Consider the following 11,531-nt stretch of genomic DNA (forward strand, 5'->3'; position numbering starts at 1 on the left):
AAAAGCTTAAGAAAAGGAGGTACTTGCCTTAATCAGGGAATGCTAGCTATATGCAGCCACACAAGAACAATTCATGATAGAATACCTAGAATACTGAGTTTGATGTCTTTTAATGACAGTATATGTTCCTTGTTCTTCTTCAACTTCCATTATCGGTCTTCTTTGCTGATTGAATTTACATATTATATGTGGGAATTTTGAATTCTGTCTCAGTTCTCTTTTCTCTATGAAAATTAATAGGTCTGACAATGTCATTTCCTTCTATGAGTTCCATGGTTTCCCTATTCAATCAAGTGATCAATCAACAAGCATTTATTAAGTATCTACCAAAAAACACCAGATGGGGTCACGAAGATGACAAAGATTTGCCAGGCATTGGCAGATACAAAGTCCAAAATGAAATAACTACTATTCTCCAAAAGATGATATTCTGGGGAGAAAGACAAAGTATGCACATACATATATACATATATATATATATATATGTATGTATATATATACATAGATAGAAAGATAGATAGATAGATAGATACAGATATAGATATACAGAATAAATACTAAATAAATAGTTTGCTAAATACAAGTTAGTGAGAGAGTTCCAACAATTGGTGGAATCTAAAGAGGCTTCCTGTAAAAAGGGGGTACATTAGTTGCATCTTGAAAGAAGTGAGGTTTCTCTCATGTAGAAATGAAGAGGATGTACTGGGGACATGATCCAAGAGGCAATAGGGAGCCACTAAAGTTTAATGATTAGAGAAGTAAAACGATCATATCTATACATAAGAAAAAAATCATGTTGGCATCTGTGTGAAGGATAAGAGAAAGGGAGAAGACAGTTAGATGGTGCAATGAGTAAAGTGCCAGCCCTGAATTCAGGAGGACCCAAATTCAAATCCAGTCTCAGACTACCTGTGTGAACTTGGATAAGTCACTTAAACCTGATGCCTCATATCCAGGGATATCTCTAGTACTGATTCATATCTGGCCACTGAATCCAGATGACTCTCAAGAAGAAAGTGATGCTGATGACAGCAAGTACCCTCCCTCAAATCTAATTCACATGCTGGTCATGGCATCATCTCCCTGATAATATGGCCTTCTTCCAGAATGAGGGACACACATCATCAACAAGGGAGAGGGGAGAAATAAAATAAGGAGACCAATTAGAATTTCACTGTGATAGTATAAATTAGAAACAATGAAGGTTTGTATTAAGGTGGTGGCTATGTGAGAGGAGAAAAATATCAGATGCACGAGATAATATAGAAACAGAAATGACAAGATTTGGCAACTAATTAGAGATTCAGGGTGAAAAAGAGGGAGGGATCAAGAATTACAAACCTTGGGGCCTGGAGTAGTTGTGGTATCCTTGACAGAAATAGAAAAATTCTGAAGAGGGGTTGGTTTGGGGAGAAAGACAACACGGTCTGTTTTTGATATGTTGAATTTCAGGTGTCTCTGAGACACCTACTTTGAAATGTCCCATAATAGGTTGGTAATGTGGGACTGGAGCTCAAGAGAGATATTAATAAATGGACAAGATTTGTGAGTCATCTGCAAAGAAGTGATAATTAAGTCCATACCTCCAAGAGTAGAAACAAATTCATTTGACATTTGAAGCATTTCACAACTAACTCCAGCCTGCACCTTTCTATAGAGGAGGAATGAGGAAGATCAGAGTTCAAATCCAGCCTCACTTTTACTGCTTTGTGACCCTAGGCAACAAGTCATCTCTGGTTTCCTCAGCTATAAAAAGAGGATAAAAGCACTTAACCCAGAGGGTTGTTGTGAGGATGAAATGATATAAAGTTTGTGAAGAACTTACCCAAATGCTTGCCCACTGTAGGAGTTATATAATTGCTTAATCCTTTCCCTTTCTCTATCCTGAATGCAATGTGTCTCAAACATCCAGTTACTTCCCAAATAGGTATTTTAAAAATGCTTATTGCATTGGTGAACTCGTTATCCATGGATTCAATTATCATCTATCATCTCTCTTTCTGATTCTATATATTCACCCCTCCTCTGTCCCCCCCATTTCCAATCTAGGATCATCAGCATTTATTCCCCTTTCAATCTATGACATATCTGTCATTCTACGTGGGAATGCTCTCTCATTTTGGAATCCAAAGATCTTTTTAGGGTTTAACTCAAGGGCTACCTCCTATACCAGACTTTTCCTGATACTCTCAGTCACTAGTCTTCTCCCTAAAGTACTTTGTAATGACTTCATATATATTTTAACTTACTTATCTGTTGTTTATTCCAATGCATTACACATTTCTTTTGAGGGCAGAGACTGCTTTGTTCTTAAATTTGGATACCCATCACCTAGTACACAGTAGGCATGTAATTAGTTTTTGTTAGATTGATTTGAGTTGGGTCTATTGAAGTAAAGGTGTTGCTGGGCATCTAGGAGGAGATTCTTAAAAGTCACTGGATATGGATTATATATATTATGATTTCAGATATATATATATATATATCTGAAATCATAAAAGAGATCAAAGCTATCCCAAAGACACTTATAGTACACAAGATGCTAGGAGAGAGATAGGAGGACACATCCTAATAGTGCCACTTTCCCTTTCTATTTTCTTCCCTCTAGTCTACACAACACACCAGGAAAGGCAATTAGATCAATGTATGTATGAGGGAAAAGGGAAAGTGTAAAAGAGAGACAGAGTCAGAGACAGACAGAAATGGAAAGAGAAAAGAACAAGGAACCAAGGGTTTAACAATGAGATGACCAAAAACTCTCTAGTTGAGAGCCTGTGACACACCAAAAGGTTTAATTTATAACATCATTCATTTAAAGCTGGTAGAGACTTCAGAGGTCATCTAGATCAATCCTTTCATTTTATAAATCTGATGTGGAGGCTCAGAGAGTGGAAGTGACATGACCAAGGTCAAACACAACAAAATTCCAACCTAGTTCTAACTCCCAACATTGTTGTTCTCTTGGTTTCCTCCTCCAGTTCTTTAAAAGTATGCCTCTCAGTTTAAAAGAAAAGTCAGTGAGGAAATCAATTAATAGACATTTATTAAGAACCTACTATATGATGGGGCAGCTAGGTGGCACAGTGGATAGAATACTGAATCTGGAGTCAGGAAGATCAGAGTTCACATCCAGTCTCACACACTAACTGTTTGCTCCTAAGCAAGTCACTTAATCTTATAGTCCTCATTTACCTAATTTGTAAAATGAGCTAGAAAAAAGAAATGGCAAACTACTCCAGTCTTTGTGACTTCAAATGGGGTCACAGAGGATAGAAAGCAACTGAAACAACTGAACAACAATAAGAATGTATCAGTCACTGTGCTAAGCACCAAGGATAAAAAAGAGGCAAAATTTAAGGCCCTCAAGGAGCTCACAGTATTATGTGAGCATTAGACATAGCATGCAAAGAAATCTATATGAAGCAAGCTAAATATGATAAACAGGACATGATTAACAGAGGGAAGGCACTGGAATTCAGAGGGGTTAGGGAAGATTTCCTATAGAATATGGGATTTGAGTTAAGATTTAAAGGAAGCCAGGGAGGACAGTAGTGGAATGGAGGAAATGGTTTTGATGATGTGAAAGTGAGTTTACCAGTGGTGACTCTGGGAAGCAATGCATTTTTTAAAGTGAAGGATGCCATTGCTGAAGGCATAGCTACAGGCATTGTTGAAGGCAAACAGGCCATTGACAATGACTCTTATTTGTTCAGCTGCCTTCCTGTATCTTCAGTTGTCCAATTTTCAGAACCCTTTACACACTTACATCTTGGCTCTAGCTGTTGGTTTGCAATATGACTTAAAACCATCTTTATGAAGTGAACAAACAGAAAGGCAATTAAATTATTTATCACAAAGGACTGCCATGTGGCTTATGTTTAAAGGTGAGGCCTCCCCCAAGCCTCTTCATTGTTACTGGTCTCATGAAGCAGGAGTTTGAAAGAGTACTGATTCTATCTCCCAGAAGGAAAGAAACAGCAAAAACTGACTTTCTATATCCATAGGGCAAATATTATTATTGTCCTCTGGTGTTAACATCCCCAAAGTCCTTTCTTTGATAGTAAGAGTTTATATTTATACAGAGAGCACTTAATGATTATAAATTACTGTCATATACAAATGCTAGAACTATGAGAATGACCATTGCTAATTCTGTCATTTAGAGTGGGACAATTTGAACTTTGTCCCTGCACATCAAGTATAGACAATATATTAAGAGTATTTTTGCATACTTTTCCTTAAGTCCCATCCCAGTGATGCCCCTTTTTCCTCACCACAACTATCCTCTAACACCACCTTAGTTGTCTTACTGCCTATATCCAACTTCACATAAATCAGTCATCTGTTGTGTTAACAGATGCTCAGGTAGAATTCAAGGGGAGACAATCTTCTCACCTATCCCCCTTCTTAATATAATTTCAATTAACTAGCTAGATTGTAGCAGACTCTGCTCTCATTTAAACCTTAGGTGCTTGGTGAGTTTGGTAGGACATTACTATTCCCATTTTGAAAATGTGGAGCTTAAAGTAACTTCCCAAAGGCTGCAAAGCAGGTAAAGGTGAGATTCTGTCACCAGTCTTCATGATACTGCAAGTTAGGAGAATATGATGCAGGGAGTTGTAGACAGGAGAGATGTTGTGATTGAAAGCAAATTTTGTGGAAAGACAAGTGTTTTCTGTGCCTATTGGGGAACTCTGTTGTTCAAAGTGCTTCCACTGTTGAATGTGAATTGACCAAGGGGGAGCAGTCTTTGCTAGTTCCCCTTCCTCCAGATTCTGTTCCACTTTCCCCAGTTTCCAGTTTCCAGTCTACCTGACCTTGGCTATTAATGGGTTAAATTTGCGCTGGTGTGACAGGAAATGGCATGGTGGATTTAGAGGTCAATTACCTTGGGACAGGAAGGACCAGTATGTAGCTTGCCTATCGGAGAATTCCTGAGCCAGGTGCTAGATCACTCCCCAAGCACTACCCTTGTCTAACCCACTACAGAAGAAAAGTCATCCCGAAGAAAAATGCTTCTTTCACCTTACAAGGATGGCTATCTCTTTCTTAGGCCATGGGTTCCCAGCCTAAGCCAACTTAACCTATGGCCAGTCTAAACCAGTCCTTGTGGTGGTCTACTCTCTCTCTCTCTCTCTCTCTCTCTCTCTCTCTCTCTCTCTCTCTCTCTCTCTCTCTCCGCAACCTGTCTTCAAAGTGCTTGTTGCTTCTCCAGGAGTAGAAAAGATTTTAATTTGTATACTTTGTAGGCCTATATAATTTTTTTCATTTTTTTAGGTTTTTGCAAGGCAGATGGAGTCGAGTGGCTTGCCCAAGGCCACACAGCTAGGTAATTATTAAGTGTCTGAGGCTAGATTTGAACTCAGGTCCTCCTGACTCCAGGACCAGTGCTCTATCCACTGCACCACCTAGCCACCCTGTGTATAATAAATTCTAAGCAGCTTTAAAATCCCAAGGCTGTTTGTGAATTTTTTCATTATTCAAAGGCCTCTCAATCTTCAATTTTCGACACAAACCCCAGACAACACCCATGCATGCCCACACACACGCATACAATTTTCTTTCTACCCAACTCCTTTCCTGTTCTAACCTCTTGGACAAGATGATAGAAATGATAGAAGATGATAGAACAGAAGCTACTTTTAGCTGAGATTCCACTGAGCAAAAGTTGATGCTTAAAGCAAGAATTAGGGGAAGTCAAAGGAGGGGAATGTACATTTAATCAGTTCCTACTAATCATTTCACTATCAAATATCCCCCAGTAGGAATGGTGGGAGGGAATGAGATGCATGAAAGCACACAAATGTTGAACACCCTAAGAGCGTAACTCAATTTATTTATTGGATAAATTACTATATAGACTTATTTAGAAATTCAATATGCTCTGTGGACTTATGAATGGCTTGTGTATGTGGGTGTGCATGTGCACGCATGCATGCACACACACACACACACACACACACACACACACACACAAATGTACCACAACCATTTGGCTAAAAGTCCTCTTTCTCTTTTTATAGGCTAACATAAAAGTCCTAAAACATTGACAACCTCCTCCAAAAGATTTTGTTATGCATTTTAAATTATCCTTTTTATTTCCCATCAGAGACCCTGGTCCATAATCTCTTTGAGTGATGAGAAAGGCTAAACTGGAAAGGAATAGATGTATTCATAAATGTGTTCTCCTCCCTTTAGAGGAGAGGTTATAATCCTTCATATTAAAAGGGCAGTCAGGTGGCAGCAAAGATTCAGAGGAGCTTTGGGGGGGGGGGGATAGAATGAAAGTTTCAGAAATGGAAAAGATTTTTGAGATCATATCAGTCAACTCTCTTTTTTTTTTACAGCTAAGGAAATGACTTTTCCAAGAGCACAGAGATAGGGAGTATCTGAACCAGAATTCAGAAACAGATCTTAGTCAAAGCATCTGAGTTTGAAGTCTCAGATCTGTCTCTTAACTAGCTTGTGATCTGGGCCTCAGTTATCTCATGTATAAAATGAGAGAAATAGACACAATGACCTCTGATGTCCTTTGTAACACTAGTTTCAAATCAAAGCTCTGCAACTTACTACATGCATGATCTTGGGCAAGTCATACAATAATTAATGAATCAAGAAACATCAGCATCTTTTATATATGCAGACTATGCTAGGTAATGGGGATACAAACACAAAATTTAAAACTATTCCTGCCCTCAAGGAGCTTACATTCTAATAAGAAAAGCAACAAATATGTTACAAAATCAAATCAAGGTTATTTCAGAGGAAGAACATTAGTAGCTAACCATTACAGGAGAGACCATGGCACTTGAGCTAGCTTTTGAAGGTAACTAGAGACCTCTAAAGGATGGAAATAAACTGAGAGGGAATTTCAGGAATGAGGAACAGCCCTTCAAAGACACTTTGAGCTAGGGATTAGAATGCCAACAGCAAGAAATCATTTTTATTAGACAATACAAGAGAGGAGAAATATGTAATAATTAATCTGGAAATGTTGAAATCATGTTGTGAAGGATTTTAAATGACAAAGGGTAATAAGTAATCAATGGAGGCTATTAAATAGGAGAATGATATGTTAGACCTATGCTTTACAATATCATGTTGACACAGTTGGAGGAAGGATTGGAAAGGGAGGAAACTTGAGATAGAGAAACCAAGATAGAGAAGCCAATAGGACTGTGGCAATAATTCGGGCAAAGGTGATGATGACCTGAGTTAGGGCAGTAGTGGCCTTTGAACAACAGCTAATACAACCAAAATAACGAGCATTTATAAAGCTCTTTAAAATTTGTAAATTTTGGGAGAAAGATAATGAATTTTTGGATATACTAAGTTGGAAATGTCTATGGATCATCAAATAGCATTGAACAAAATAATATCTAATGTCACTCTCTGCTCTAAATTTCTGATCCTAAACTGAAATCTAGGATTTACTTAATGCAAAGCAAAATGTCATGGCATGCCCTACTATGAGAAGACACCTAAAATGAGGTTCAGAATAGTGGCACCAGACACTGTCAATTCTTCAGCAATCAAAAAAGAATAAAGATTGAATAAGGTTTATTATACTGTACTTATCTAAAAAAGGTATGGGCTTTTTTCCCCCCAAGAAATTCAATTTAGAAATAGACTTCATCATCTTAAATTCACAGAGAAGAATAGTAGCAGAATACAATTTCTATGGAAATTTCCTATCATTGTCTTAAGACAACCAAAGGATTTGGAGCTGACAGGGAGCAGAATAACCATCTAGACATGGGTTTAAGAGTCCCTCTTGGCATTCTGGTGGTTTGTAAAAACCTTTCTCAGAATAACATTTTTAAATGTTTGAATATATATGATTACAAAGGCAATTATATTAAAATACAGTAATCACAATATTTTTAAAGTTCCTATATAAATGACATCCAATTGCTTGATATCTCAGGGATGATGGAAGAGATGAAGGGAGAGAATTCAGAACTCAAAATTTAAAAAAAGATAAAAATTATTTTTACATGTAATTGGCAAAAAGTAAAATATTATAAAAAAAAGCAAACCAACAAACAAAAACAAGTTCTAGATTCTAGCTCAAGAGCTTGTGATCTAGATTAACCTCCTTATTTTACAGATGCCAAGGAAACTGAGGCCCAGAAATATGCAATTTTTACTTCTGGACCAGACCAGTGAACAGCAATTCTGAGAGATGAACATTTCCAACTCTGGTAATAATTATAAACTAGAAAGTTCCAGAGTTTCGGGGTGTCAACTGACAATGAAGGTGATTCCTACAACTGTACTCTAGTTTTTTCCAAGGAGAAAATGTTTCATGTTTAAAGTATGTGTTCATGGATCCTTATGAATCTTTTCTTTTAAGATTTTTTTGCAGTTGAGGAAAGAAAAGGTTACCTGAATGATATTTGAATATCTAATATTTAATAATTTTTATTCAAAGATATAAAAAATATTTGGGGGGAGATTCTAGACATATCTAAAATTTATTTAAAAGATTTTCCCTTAGGATCTTGAAGTTGGGGCATAATGAACCAGAAAATCTGAGAAAAGATCTCAATCCTTTCTCTTTGGGTCAATCTTCCAGAATTGAATCCAAGTTCCTTGTGAAAGTGAAGTTTCTAAAATCTTATATCTCTCCAAATATAAATCTGAAGGTGAGTTCTGTCTCTGTATTAGCCTGGTCACCCTCTAGTTGCAGCTACAAGTTGGCTTACCCAGTTGTGTCAACAATTTAGATGAAGACCATCCTGAAAAGGCCAAAAACTGGTCTGGCTATTTCTATTAAAAACCTAAATAAGTTGTTATTCTTATGACATTTTAGAAAAGAAGAAATATCATGTTTATTTGTCTATAACATATCTGATAAACATAAAATAACAAGTCAGAAAGGAGAACCTAGTCCTACTAACTGGATCTTTGTCACTTCTGACAGAAAATAGACCTTCTGAATGGCTAAGAGGATCATAAAGTAATCAATGACAGCTTTATGCACTAATGTGTAACCTGATTGTTTGACTCTTTTTGTGATGTCTCGTCTATCATTAAACTCAATGTAGTTATCTTTAATGATGTTTTCTACATATAAGTTTTATGATAAATCTTAGAGAATAAACTTCATGTATAACCTAAAATTTCTTTTGTTTTACTTTAAAGATAAGAATTTTAAAAATTTAAAACCTAAAGTCTCATTTGGGAAATAGCAAAACCCACCTCCTGCACAGGCCAGGGATAACATCCTTTCAGGAGTATCATGGGGTGAGGAGATTCAGAGTGGCTGAGATCTGCATTCATGGAAGATGTAACCACATCAATGAAATCATGAATTCATCAAAATACCCACATATAATATTTTTAGCAGAATCCTTTTAGGAAGGTCATTTTCAAAGTTGTTTAAAGAAGGGTGGTTTTGGTTTAGGTTTTTTTGATTTCCGCACTATGGAAATATTTGCAATAGTAAGAACTGAAACCAAAAAAACTAGAATCTCCCAGAATCATTTGGAGGTAGAAGGTATCTTAGAAGTTCTCTAATCTAACTAATTCATGAGATAACTGACTTACTTTGCTTTCCCTTGGACCTCTAGATTCAATCAGAATAACTCCAAGGTATTCATACCTTACTTTTAAAAGGTTTGAAAAAGGGAGGCCAGATAGTAAGGGAAAGGAAACAGCACCATAATAATCCAAGATACATGTTTGTTTATTTTTATTGGGGGGGGGGTTGGGGGGAGAAGGGAGGGAAGAAGAATCATAGCTTAACAACCTTAAAATATTCTCCAGAGTTCCATGCATTTTTATTTATGCCAAAAAATGATGAAATGGCAATATCTTTCAGAGATATTTATTAATATAACAAAACCCTTCTTTGTATGGACAAATCCTCAACAAGGCCTTTTCCAGGCCTACCAAATCCTCTCTGTTGTTGATGGACTGAGTTCCTGTACTGGGCACTAGATTCCCCCAGATTACCATTCATTTCTCAAAAGAAATTTATAAGGATGCCAGGTATTTGCTGAAATTCTCATTACTCTGCATTTTGCTGGTTAATTAAATTGCATTTAATGCCTTCTGTAAAAATTCAAGTCTTCCCAAATATCAAAATCTTCTAGAGACCTTCCTCCAAAAAAGTATCCTAGATTATGGGTTAGGATCTTGACATTCATGATCTTTTAAGAAATACTTAATTAGTTGTATATCAATAAAGTTAATTGTCTCTGTAGTCCTATGGATTTCATCTTATTCATTTAAAAACGCCCTTCTGAGAAGAAGTCCACTCTAGACTGCCTAGGAGATTAATGACATATGAAAAATGTAAAGAGCCCCTACACTGGAGGAAGTCAAGATTGCATGCTCCCTCAAGGACCTTCCCAGTTCTGAGACTGATTGTAAATGAACTCTTTGAATAGTTTTATAATATACCTATGCCCTTTGATGAGATGCTGCTGTTCACCTGGGTCAACCAAAGTTCATAAGGGCTTCTCTGTTCAGTGCTCTCCATTGGCTCTTTTTAATCATCCACCTACCTTACCCATAATAAGTTGTGTGGTTTACAATGCACAATCATATAATGTATATCAGCCCTTTGTGAGAAAGGCAGGGCAAGGAAATCATACTCATATGTTTACATGTTATTTCCTTTATATAATACAAGCTCCTTGGGGGCGGCTAGGTGGTGCAGTGGATAAAGCACCAGCCTTGGAGTCAGGAATACCTGGGTTCAAATCCAGTCTCAGACACTTAATAATTACCTAGCTGTGTGGCCTTGGGCAAGCCACTTAATCCCATTTGCCTTGCAAAAAAAAATAATAATACAAGCTCCTTTAGGATAAGATGTCTTTGTATCCTCAATATCTAGCACCTAAGAAGAGGGATTGGACTTGAGATTTCATTGGTACAGAGAAATCTCCACAACAAAGCAATCCCTACCAATGCAGGTCAACATATCCTCTGCAGCTTGGAGTCTTAAAGAATTGCCTTGATCACAAAAAGGGTAAGTGATTTGCCTTATTCACACAACTAGTATATGTTAGACACAGGATTTGAACCCAGGACTTTCTAACTCAAAATTCAGTTTTCTTTTCAAAATGCCACAGTGCCTCTTATATGTGACCATATATGTGTGTCTTAATAGTGTTTGTTGGTTGACCTATCCTTTTCTCCTTATCTATTGTTCATCTCCATCTCTTCTTTCCTCCATGAGGAAACTGAAACCATGAGGGAGTTTCAGAGATTTGTCCAAGGTTTTACAACTATTTAAGGGCCAAACTCAGAACCAACACCCCTTTCTAAAATCACTTCTTCAACAAAAAGTAAAGTAGTCAGTATTTCAGTTAAATAACTCATTTCTTTCCAAGGATGCTTTCCTCCTACATGCAGTATTCCAGCAGTATTCACTAAAAGGGGATCTATATGAGAATCCTGCATGTAAAATTTTTCCTACTCTTAGTTTATGCAGTTTAGCACCAGAAAATGTTGTATGTAAAAATATTTTAATGAATAATGAACATTATAACATTAAAAAAAATCCCCTATGTTGTTGA

This window comes from Macrotis lagotis, chromosome 1 (genome assembly GCF_037893015.1).
Source record: "Macrotis lagotis isolate mMagLag1 chromosome 1, bilby.v1.9.chrom.fasta, whole genome shotgun sequence".
NCBI classification, from domain to species: Eukaryota; Metazoa; Chordata; class Mammalia; order Peramelemorphia; family Peramelidae; genus Macrotis; species Macrotis lagotis.